Raw genomic sequence first — 13,038 nt, 5'->3', positions numbered from 1 at the left:
CCATCAAGCAACCTTCAGTAAAAGCAGTGCAGCCTTGGCCGCCGTGGATGAGCGCTCCAGGAGGACTCCGAAACAATTTCAGTAACATTCAGCAACGTTCACATCTGCCTTATCCAATCTGTGCAACAAAAACGACCTTAGGGGAGCTTCCATTACTGCCACAGAGCAGGGACTGAGGAGTAATGTCAACCGTCTGCTCAATTAAGAGCTACATGGCGTGAAGAAGACGTTTAGCAAAGGCCAGGGCATCTCACGGTGTAAATAAATAGCAAGAACGAGCTTGCATGACTTTGGGACTCTGCATGTGTTTGTCTCATTGACTTGATTGCTTACAGAGTCGGTTGGCTCCCGCTCGCTGCAGAGCTGTAGAGCTAAATCAGAGCTCATAGGTCTGCTTGGAATATTCCACTATCTTGTGCGCCACAGAGCTGTGGGAGGGAACCAAAGATTGATTGCTGTAGGTTTTTGAATAATAGGAAGATAGATGGACAGAGAACCAAGAGATCAAGGACAGAAGGACAGGCAAGTAGAAAGGATCCGTGGATCCACCATGGGAAGGTTCCAGTAATTGTTGGAGTTTATTATCTAGCCAGAGGAAATTGTACCCTTTGCCACCCACAAGCACTCAATGGTAACTATCAAGTTAAACTGCCAAAGTGAGACGTTGTGACAAAGCCTCCTTTTAGAGATGAGGGATGACAGTGAGATGGGGACGGGGTGGGGGTTAAAGCTTGTCCCCCGGGAATAGGAGGGGCAGTGTCACCGTTTGGAGCTGTTGAAAGGAGCACAATGACGCCCGGTATCGGGTTTGCCTGTTTGACAAATGGATCTCCTGCTGTGATCGTGGCGAGTGCAACAGCCCTTTCTGTTAACAACAACAGAGGATGGAGATACATATGGAGCATCTTATTAAATGTGGGAATGTACAAGCGGGAGCGTGAAATAAATTCTTACAGATTACAAATAATTTCTGTTGGTGTTGGTATAACACTGCCACTGTGAGTGGCTGAATTTTGGAGATGTCAACGCTAGAGGTGTCTGCCTTCTCTCGAAAGTAATGGACCTAGATGGCACTTGGACTGCGGCGCACGAGGCGCCAAAGAAAATACATCTGAAAAAGTCAGCACCAACGCCTTTCTCCAGAAATCCTGACTTGATTACTCAAGATAATCCACAGACCCTGTTGTGAGCAGTTTCATGCTACTTTTTTGGAAACATGCATCTTTTCCAATACATCCTGATGCCTACATGACCAGGTTGATTTCCAGTGTCTTCCAAAACAACATATTTCAGGTTACTAGTGACCTTCTTCATACAGTTGCAGTTTAGTTGGGTTTGACCAACAAAACTACTCGGTTAGGTTCAGGAAAACATTGTGATTTGAGTTAAGGGTTGGGGTTAGCGGTTAGGGTTGAGGTAGGGGTTAGGGTTAGGGTTACAAGGAGTTTCATTTCAACTTACCTGTTAAGAAAGTAACTTACATAAACGTTGTGTACGTTATGCTGCTAGAGGTTTGCCCTTAACCATAGCCGTAGATCTGAGGGGGGATAGGTGAGACTTGACCCTGTGAAAAATATGACTGAACCCCCCAAATATATCACTGTAAACACAACTATGTTACTTCATGAATAACAATAACATGCAGTTAACACATGTATATTCATGACCAGTCTTTGACCAGTCTCCATTTTCTCTGCACTGAATTACAGCTCACTTAGCAAACAGTAACATTAACCCGTGCTTGGAGTAGCGAATATAGCAACGAAACGCTACTTTTAAGCTGGTGGGTGAGGGTTTGTTGGCTAAGCGCGACTCAGGAAGAGAAAATGTCCTTTAATTGTCCCCTCCAAAATTGCCCCTAACCTCAAATGTATATATTGGTGGTAATAAGCTGCTTTCATTTCGACCTACAGCATATGGTTGTTTCTCTGATGAGGACAGGCTCATCCATTTACGCACAAGAGGCTTGTACTTGCGAGCGTCTCCCCTCCTTTGTTGAGCTGTAATGTTAGCTATTTTAGTGATACAGTTGGGGGATGTAGTTCAGTAGAAAAACACAGTTCCATTATATTAAAAGAAGCTAGCACTACAGGTAAAATAACTTAATAATTTGGGGACGAACGAACCTTTAAGTTGTCACAAACAAAACCCTCAGCGCAAAACCCAACAGTTGTCCCTCGTTATACTTGATTAGATTATGTGCAGAGTCAACCGATGAGGGATTAAGGAGGTTAATTGCGAAGAGGTGCTACCACATAAACCATCCACTCCTCCATGGGAAAACAACTCGCCCTCTGAAAAACAGTCCTCTTTAGTCTTCACTTTCAAGGGGCCGGGTCAAAATAAACACAGGCTGTGTTTGTTTGTCACACTCGACGTCCCAAAAAAGTGGAGGCGTCAGACAAAAAGGATACACAGTTTGGAATTAATTGCTGCATGCCAAAAAGTGTTTGAAAATGGAAACGTACTTCTATTAATCTATCCTTCGTGTAGTAAAACATTTTCTAAATAGTTTTGAAACAAATTGAGTGCAGTTCTCATATGGACACGTAGGTATCTTTTCACCTCAAGTGCCAAAGCTCGCTGTGACCAGCACGCCAGACCTCACATTGTGTTTCCTTCAGGTTTTTTTATTCTGTGGAAGTGATATGAAACACACACAGGCACTAAAGAGTGATTGAGGGAGGTCAACAAACTCTTTCCGAGCACGACTACAAGACGAGCTCCTCGCCACACACAGGCGCACAATCTCTTACCTAATACCTAACCTGCTTTGACATATCTGGCCATGAAGTCAGCAAAGCCACTCACCTATATACGAAAAAAAGAAAAGAAAAGAAATATATCTATCAGCCTTTGAACTGTGCGGCTGCGATCCGCGACTTACTCTCGCCAATAAAACCACACACAAATCTTCGATCCAGGCCCAGTAAATCAGGGTGAGCGTTGATCAAAGCGTGGCTGTGAATCTTACATGGCATATCCTGCATTCCACGCTAAACACATTCACATGCTGCGCTCAAAAGCGTAGCACTTGTTTGTTGACCCCGTATCCATTTCAAGCACCGAGCGCTCTCTTTATTTGGAGCTGAATTCATCTGACCATTCCCATGAGTGGGACCTGCAAACAGCGTGAAGCTTGTTCTAGGAACAAACAGGACGATCGGTCACACCTTGTCAAATGTTTTCCTACCGCATGTGTTTGTGAGCAGATTTCTGGTTTTGGCCATCACATACTGAGACCAACTGCAGAGGCATTTTTATTCAGATTGTATTCAAGTATCTATGAGCTTCATCATTCGTAATAACTAAATCGGACCTTTGTTGGAGAACGTTTGCACTTATTACATCATTTGAGTCATCGCCTCGACCCATCAGGTATAAGCAGGGCCCGTCAAATAATCAAATTAACCCTCTCATAGCTTAACCACCATAACGAGCGTTTGGATTTCTCCACAGCTGTGATGTGCAGAGCTGGAGTGAAACCTCAAACCCCCAGGTTCCAGCATATCTCATTCAAAACCCAGCTGACGTTTGTGACTCGTTTTACATGTTTTCTTGAAAAACTATCCCGTAAGCCAGTGATCTTCATGGGCTAATCGTCATGGTAAGTCCACAGGCATAAGTTGAGGGACCCGATAGCTCAGACGATTTCTGGATAGAGGAGCCAGTAATTAGCCAAAAATTACAACTTTGCCCAGTTTTGTTTCTTCTTCTACTCTGTCTACAACCAGGCGTATCGTGGGTTGTACTGCTGACATTTGAGTTCCTTTGCTCCAAACCAGTTGATGAAAACGAGTCTTTTGCTCGCAATTAGTCTGACTCTGAGCTAGTGACACTATCATTGGCACCACACCAGATAACAACATGCACATTTTATACTGCTTGATTGTGTGGTTTTCACTGGGGACATAGTGAAGCTGACCTTAGGGTGAGAATAATAGCAGGTCTCCTGCTGTTAGCTCATAAAAACCTGCTGTGCTTTATTGCGAAATGTAACAGAAACCAAATTGGTGACACATAATCATCCGTTTGGCACAAAACTTAGCCATGATTACTAACTAACAACAGACATTAAGCTAGGGAGGGCTTTCAAATCTTAATTTTGTTGTGCCTATATTGAACTGACCTGACGTGTTCTTTTTTTTCTTTTCCATTGTCTTGCACAACTTCCAGAGTTCAGATCTGCACCTGTCGGGTGGCCTTGCTCTTGCTCTTGCTTTCAGCTGGCTTTAGTCCCAGGGTTGTTTCCTGAAGAGGAATCAATATGTACACCAACAAACAACTAGTCTCCTCTGGGATTCACGTACATTTTAACACCGTATTTTGGCAGAGGTGAAGTTCGAAGATGCCAAAACAATACTGAAAAAAGCGAGAAAAAGAGTCATGACCCTTGAAGAGTGTTAGGGATCAGCCTCAGACACGTGTAAATACTGTAGGTTCATTATGATGATGGAAATGCTGTTCTGAGGTCCAGTATCAAGTCAAGAGAACTCCTCTGTGCACAGGAGCTGCTGGATATACTGCCTGTGTACAATACCAGAGCCAATCATGTCACCTGAGCTGAGACCATGAGGGTTGTGTACATATTTGGACGTTTAAATCCTCAAATCAGCCATTAGAGGTCATATATGTGGACTGTTATGCAGATGTGAGGCCTGTGAGGGGAAAAAAAAAGGAATAGTTTGACCACATGTTGTCTGATTCATAACTCCAGCGTGAAGTATTTGGGTCTATTATTCGGATGTCCTGCTTAATGTCCAGATGAACCGTCCATCTGAAACTTCTCAGGAAAAGAATACGGACAAAATGCCTTGGCTGCCCGCCGCGTGGAATCGTTCACTTGACTTGGCCTGCCTTCTAATGTCTTCCTGCCCTTTTGTATAAAAACGGGGAGTTTATAAAATCCAAACTTCACAAGTATAAAAACAGAAATGAAAAAATGATAAATACAGACAATACGGACAGGGAGGAAATGCTTGAGGTTTGGCATGTCAACCAAAAATTCCTTTTTTCGCCACATCTCAACCTGCGAACAACGGAAAAAATGCCCTTTTCCCTCTCTTGGTGTTGACTGGTACGTAGTGTGTCCTTTGAGACAAACACAGGTGGCAGATAAAATAATATTTATAAAAATATTTAAACTTTGAAGTTCCTTAATAAAAAACGACAAACAATACAACAAAACCAGGTCACATGAAGTTGAAAGCCACTCGACAGCATTTTTTGCACTATAAAAGACGTCCGGCAGTTAGCACTTTAATGTGAAAGTTTTCTAAACAAGACGAGCGAAATAACACAGCTTCAAAGATGTTAAATCGTGTGTGACCAAATTCCAAATTTATTGAGTCAGTCAAGGGAGACGGTCTGGAGAATTATGAGAACATGTGTCGCACATGCAGACAAACTGAATGGAGCAGTGGTGGATTTAAACCCACAGTACACACATACACAACAGTATCAATTTACTGGCATCCAACCTTACATTTGACCCACCTTTATGGAAGTGTTACGGCCGACTCTCTCAGCGCCCCCCTCTCCTCAGAAATGTGTGTTATTTGACTTGGATTATGTACGCATCATCATCCGTTGATACAGGGAAGAGTTTCTCAGCTCGAAGCACAATTTATGATGTCATGACGTCCAGACGTCCAGTTTACAACTTACACTGTAAAAACATGTCATTTGTATTTATTAATTTAGACAATTATATATTAATTATTGTATGTATGTAATAATGTATGTATTTTTCTTTGTTTCCTGTATTTTGGAAATACACAAAATATTTCCAATGTATAATAACTGGAAAAATCTGTAAAGGTGAAATAACGAAATTCAAGGTTATCGGTTGTAATTACGTTTATTAACTTATGTTGTCAGATTTACAAGTAACCTGTAGTTACATAGATTTGTTCAGTTGTTACTTATTGTGCCAGTGTGTGCTGCAGGATTATGTAGATGGCTGTAAAGATAGCCAAGTGCTTATGCAATCATTTATTTACACCAAATTAATAAATATATAATTCTATTCTATTTTCTATCGATTCAATTATATGGTTATTCATGTGAAAATATGTACTGCTGTTTTATCACAACAGTTTGACCATATTTGAAGATAATTTGCTGAATTGTCTTTAAATGTGTAAATATCCTTAATTAAACACTGAAAGATATCACGTAATATGAAAGCTTAAAGCTGTATTTAATTCAAGGACAATTTTTCTACAGTGAAGTCAGTGTGATCTGGACACTGATAATGGACGTTACAGTGAGGAAAGATGCACATCTTGCATCCAGCAGTTAAGCTTTTAAAAACAAAACACATTTGAATATTTATCGATTAGACGTTTTAATGTGGGGAAAGGAGGACAAGCAGAATGTTTCTAATGTCGTAACACATGTCTGGAGGGGATCTTTAAAGTCCTTTTTAATGAAATGTTTACATCATTCTGTCTACATCAGACATTGTGATTATCCTAAATATGAGATAATTAAGATGAAAGCGACGACTCATGTAACAGATGTTCCACAGAAATGTTCCTGTCACTGTCACCCATCTGTGATCAAGTGCAAACATTATAGTATACTTAAATGCAGAGAGAGACAATAAGGAGGAGATAGCGGAAGACGGGGGTTTTCTTTTTCGACAGCTTTATCTGGAGAGTTCAAGTCAACCTCTCTGTGATTTACAGAGTGTCCTGAAAGCAACATGTAACTGCAGCGCACATTAAAGTTAGCTAGCATGCTAGCTGACTCTGCTCTGAGCACCGCTATGACAGAGCAGCTTTGGACCATTGGGAGGTGGAGGTTTTTGGGTGTGGCAGTAGAATGGGCAGCTAATCTGAAAGAGGTGAGTGGGCAATTAAACAAGGTCAGAGGTCTCTACAGACATCATGACAGTGGTGAAGAGACAGAAGAGGACGCCTATGGAGGAAGGTAAGAAGCTACAAAGTGACAGTGACTGAGCAAAAAAATCACAGACTGGCTTTTAACCGCTTTGGACAGCTTTGCTAAATAGTGTGTCGTATGAGCCAGCTTACTAAAGTATATATCCTGTTTTTTTAGTTTTGTTTTTTTATCATATTCCAGTTAGCCCCAGACTGAGGTTTAGCCGGCAGCATGTTCTAACCAGGTGTGCCTGTCTCTAGTTGTGTTTACATTACGCTTGGCGCACTGTTATTGTTATTGAGTTGTTTGCAACTCATCGCAAAAAAAAACCTGAACATGCATGTTTACTTCAAGACATTACATTCTTATGATGTGCCGAGTTCTGTTTAAAGTTAGCACACAACGTTGTATTACATCTGAGAAATTCTTCCAGAAACCTCGGAAAGCATCCCAGCAGCCTCATTTGCTTTTTCTAGTGAGTCATAGATCGTACAAACCTGCATTCATTTTTTATTTACCCAACCTTTCATGGACAGGAATAAACCAAACCCCCAGGAGGCGCACCAGGCTTTGAAGTGGCCAATCCGCGTGATATCATTTTCAAGTCATGCTCTGCGGCACATAAATACTTTTTTTTCCCATAAGCTTACATTGAAAGAAGCATCTGTAAAACGGTGGGCTACTTCTTTTTGGAGCATCAGAACCCAGAAATGACTAATTCCACTGTCATAAGTGGAGCCAGTTCGGTCCAGTAACATTTGGAACGTCTGGAAAAGCTGTAGATTAAATCATTTAAACTGCAGGTCAGCCAGCTCGGTCGGCAGAGGTCTCTAGGGCACAACACGGAAGATCCGTTTTCCTACCCAGGTAGTCAAGCTATTTTGTCTTCAAAACGCCACTGAGCAGCTTTCATAAGATTGAATGGTGTTCTGCCTCCAAGGCTGTGTCCTCGGGATAAACAAATAGGTCCACTGACTAAAAGCATTAAATCAAGATGTCAGTTAACAGAGAAGGAAAGCCATGGTTGGAGTCATGAGGATTTAAAAAGCACAAATATAAATTGAGTGTTGTCGATGGAAGGAAAACTGTGGTTTTTCAGAAGATAAGACATGATTTGCTTATCCATCATGTTAAATCGGTCATGACATGACACAATATCTCTATGAGAGACTTAATACGGTCTCTTTTTAAAGTTATTGGACTGCCGTTGCACACACTGTGGTTTTTCCATTAAGGACTAATGCAACTGTTTAATAACAGCGGAGAGGAGATACTGAGAACTGACAAAAAGCAGCGGTTGACCAGGCAGGGGTCCAGGGATTGAGAGCTGGCAGGGGAGATTTCATCTATTTGGATAACCTCCGATGCAAAAATTGTTCTTTTCTTGGATCGTACGCTGCTGCAAAGAGAGGTCATGGAAAATAATAACCGTGAACTTTGCTCCAATGTTGAAACCAAAACTTTGCCAGTGGTAATGATTGCCTCAATCAGAGCAGACTGAAGATTTAGATAGAGATGATAAGCACACAACAAGAGGCCTCTGGGCTGAGATGTTTTCCTGTATCTGATGCAGCTTTGGCTAAATCTATACATTTATAATGTGCTGAATGCTCTCTCTGGATGACAATGATGGGCCATGATCCCAAAATGGCTTCAAGGAAAGTAACAGAAGTGGATGCTTTTTTCACTCGACAACTGAGTTGTACTGAAATAGTTCCATTTTAAGGGAGCCTTTACGCCACATTTTATTTAATCCTTACTTTACCTATTTTTCCTTTGAGTAGTTGACATTTTATGCCACTTTATACTTTCCTGTAAACCACATTTCATAAACACATGTGAAAGACTTACGAAATACAACAAATTGTTCAAGATTAAAATCATTGATTCCCAATCATTTTAGATTGTGAACCCTTACAGAAAAAACACCTGTGGACCTTATTGTTAGCATTTCCCCTCCAGAGTCCTCAGATGGATTTCATTTAAATGTTTTGAGGCGCAAGAAACAACTTTTTTTTTTTTTTTTTTAATTTTTTTTATGAGAAAGCGAATATTAGTCCAAACTATGACTACACATTTCTGTAGGGGAATTTTGTTTTCTTTCTTCTTTCACATCACTTTAATCATCTAATCTCGTTGCCAAAATGTCTATAAATCACTCGACTTAACTACCAAACAAATTAATACCTAAATAATGAAGTAGTTTCCCATTAGTGACCACTTTCAACAATAGAATACTACTTACACATTCATGCTTCAGTATTAACAACAACAATAATGTCAACAATATTTCACTATTTGCAGTATTTTAACATAAGGAGAGCTCAGAGATGCCTTCATTACTTATCCTCATTCCTGTTTATCATCCAGACTGCAGCAGCAAGCTGCTGAGGAGACCTCTGTTGTGGGTGTTTATGCCACGTCACTGAAATGTTCACTTCTGCACTTTGTTTCATAGATACTTAACAGAGGAGAGGGGAATGAAGAGGGAGAATTGAAGATTGTGGTGAGTGTCAAATAGTGAAAGTGTAGCTGAATTAAAACACATTTGCATACTTCAGGATAAACACACAGTGAATGAACACGAGCAATCCTGGTTGTTGCGCCAATTAACCACCATTGTTGATGAACATGTATCTGACGTGATTCAGGCACGCATGTTTACACACCAGGACATTTTTAAGTTTAAACAATGTTAAGTTTAGTCTTTTTTGCTGACTTCCCTAACCTAAGTGGTGATGGCGACCACCATTATCTTTGAGTCCGTTTGTGGATTTCTCTGGGTTTGAACACTGTTTGAAACATTTGGAATAATTTGAGTACACAGCTGAACAATATGTTCAACAAAGACCAGGTTATTTATAGACATTCTGATGCAGATTCCTGCATAGTATATTTCTAGATAATATATTGAAGTTTTACTTGTAATGAAATAATGTTGTACTGGTACTTCCTGTCCCGAGTGCCTCCGAGTAGTATCATTGGTGGCGGTGTTGTAGCAAAGATAGCTTTCTGTTTTCCTCAAACTACCAACAATGGGGGACAGAATGTGTGTTTGTTCATTTGTTTTCTCTATGATGGAGATGTGAAAGTAGATAGAAATGGTGCAAGCCTGACTTGATCACCAGTAGAGCCTTCAATTCGTTCCTGGTGGCAGACAAAATAGCAGAGCAAGATTTATGGGGAAACAATCTTAACGCCATTGCATTGTGTAATCAACATATGGTTCATAATTATACACTGAAGCGAAAAACTGGTCCACTGTCAAATGATCTGAGTTTTTCTTCCACCACTGGAAAATACAACACAACCTCCACATTTGGATGCAGCGTGACAGTGTCCAAATTATTTTATTTTCTCATATGTCTTTGCTTGATTTCTTTATAATTGCAGGCCAAATGTACATTCTGATCTTGGGGTCCCATGCATGCTAAATACAAATCTGAGAATGACCAACAGATCCTGTGACAGAAGGGTAAAATGTCGCCAAGCATCCAACCACACGTTTCTTGTGGTCAACCGAACTTTCTTCATATGTTTAAGAATCTTTTCTTCCGGACTCTCTAGTCTGGTTTTGCTCACGAGGAGAATTTGTTTTTCTCACTAAATGAAGATGAACAGATTGACAAACACATGAAACAAATAAAAGCCATCTTCGTGCAGTAATCCTCGTAAAACTGGTGGATATCATCATTTTCACCAGCTTACTCTAAGTTTGACCAAAGACATCACACAGAGATGCAGAGGTCCATGTGATAGAGTCATGAAGCCCGCCTGCTTGAGAAGACTTTCCCTTTCTGCCACAGTGAATGATATGAGCCATACAAACCCAAATTACATTTATGATTCACGCCGTGCCAACACAGGCACAAAATCAAAGGCTTCCACTGAATCATTTAGCATATTTATTTAGCTGGCAGCTACGTAGGCAGTCAGACCTGTCTGTGTGAACTCCTTCATTTGTGTTTTCTGCTGACACATGCTGGAAGGAGCCGAGCCAGTGACAGTCACTCTCTCATTAGCAGGTTTTTGGTGGAGCCTCCAGAGCCTGTGGGTGGCCTGGAGCTGGAGAAAAAGCGCTTTCTCTCTGTCTGTATCTGCCTCTTCTTTCCATGGAGACCTGCAGTCTCCAGTCACCCCGAATGTACCCTTTTCCAGTGTCTGTGGAGATAAAACAGCATCCAATATTTCAGCAAATAGAAACCTTATCCAAACAAAGGTAGAGGGTAGAGTCATTACTTTCAATCAAAAGCACATGTTTAAAAAAAAAAAAAAAACCTGACTGGACACTCGCTGGATTGAAAACACAAGCTTGTAAAGTGCAGAGCACAGAGTTTGAAGCTGAATAATTATTGCAGGTTTTCTGCGTTTGACTGTCAAGAAATGTGAGAAAGTGATTTATTGTCTCTCTCACCACCTTTAAGTGAAAGACGGTAATAAAATATCCTTCAAAGCTGAGCGCAGTTGTTAGTAATTTCTTTTAGATGACATTTCCTCTATTGTGATTATAAGAGGGAAAACACAAGAAGAAGATAATGGTGTAAATGGGTTTACCTTTAGGAGTCTGCACCTTTTCTTTTTTTTTAAAATACAAATGTTGCACATCTGGAGAACGCGTTAACATAAGAGGTCACTCCCGGACTTTTCCACATAGTCTGTAAAATAAGCTAATGGCTGCTGGGGAAAAACTGAATATGTATTATTAGATGATATACAGAGGCGACAACAAATCAAAACCCAGCAGCTTTTTCTCAACAAAACAATATAGGAACATGTGCGCTGGTCATTTTGTAGCAGCGCCAGATGTTGAGGCTAAAGGAACTTTACTTACTGATGGCGATGAGTGGAGCGCATCTCGGCATGTTGGCCGTGCTGCAATGTGAATGTATGCTGACAGTAAAGCTGGAAACTTTACAGTAAAACGCTTGTAAATGACAAATACTATTGAAGTCAATATATTTCCTCTTTGAGACCTTATAAAGCTAACATCTGGTTCAAAGTGCGTTTAAAATAACCTCAATAAAAGCCTCAAAGCGGCAGCATGGCTTTACTGCTCACCCAGTGTTGGACAGCCCTCATTTTATATAATATTTTCAGATTTTTTTCAGCGTAAATAGTTGAAATATGGTAGAAAAGGTTCCCTGGCTGCTAAAATGAAATGTATTTTATATGTACTTAATTGGGGGGAGAACAATGGTAACCCCACAATGATGCTGCTTCATTTGATGTTTTTGCAAATTGTATGTCTTCCTGTCAGAGATGATGGAAAAAATATGCTTGCTTTTCTTGGGAACAGTCACAACAGGACCCAGTGAACAAAAAAATGTTCTTAAAATTGTGAGTTTTGTCTCAAAGAGCTTTCAGCACACTGTCTGAAGTGGTGAGGACAGTGATCATATCCAAAGATGCCAAAATTCTATTTATTCATATTCTATGTATGTTGAAAAAAAAATGTAAGTCTGCGCCACAAAAGCCAAACGTATCCTGCACATTTTTGGTGCATATCAAAGCAGATATCTATGTCTATGTCTATGGATCACATCTGCAAAGTATCAGCCTATAATGGTTTTTAAGAAGTACTTTATTTGTACTCGTGAAAAAAAAAAATCTGAAATGGAGGAACAGTCGGTCGGTGGTTTTAGTGACCCCTGCACTGTTTCAGGATATACTGAATCAGACCGTCTCCCAAATACATTTTGAATTACGATTATTTCAGCATGAATTAGATGATCAGTAGTTTTGATCGCCTATAATCTAATTTACATTTTCACTTGTGATACCTCCATTCATCACAGCTAAGCGGGTTCTTGAAACGATGTATGGATATGGTTCATTTTGTATAATTTATGGTATCAGTTCATCAGAGGTGGTAACTGCACTCTGACAGAAGTCAGATGTTTTAATATTCTTTATTAAATGCCCTCGCAGAGTGTGAATTCAAACTTTTTACACAAAGTTGCAACAATTTTGTTTATTTCGCATTACTGCAGTGAAGTGGGCAGCAGGCGGAAAAATACATTATCTGTGTACAACCAGGATTACAAAAAAGTTGAGACTGTGTATGAACTGTATTTACTGAGAATGGTATTCACAAGTGTTTCAGAGCCATGTAGTTATCTCCTTTACACAATCATGTGTTTCACAAAGTGG

General features: G+C 40.3%; 1 long non-coding RNA gene across 1 annotated transcript; it reads left to right on the top strand.

Moving 5' to 3' along the window:
• The first annotated feature begins 6,581 nt into the window (after positions 1–6,581).
• Positions 6,582–11,346, top strand: LOC119029714. The gene is made up of 3 exons (XR_005078053.1): positions 6,582–6,936; positions 9,347–9,394; positions 10,911–11,346. It is a non-coding gene; the product is annotated as an uncharacterized LOC119029714 (long non-coding RNA).
• Positions 11,347–13,038: the final 1,692 nt, after the last annotated feature.

This window comes from Acanthopagrus latus, chromosome 1 (genome assembly GCF_904848185.1).
Source record: "Acanthopagrus latus isolate v.2019 chromosome 1, fAcaLat1.1, whole genome shotgun sequence".
NCBI classification, from domain to species: Eukaryota; Metazoa; Chordata; class Actinopteri; order Spariformes; family Sparidae; genus Acanthopagrus; species Acanthopagrus latus.
The sequence above is the reverse complement of the archived record's forward strand: the minus strand, read 5'-3'. Positions and strand labels throughout refer to the sequence as shown.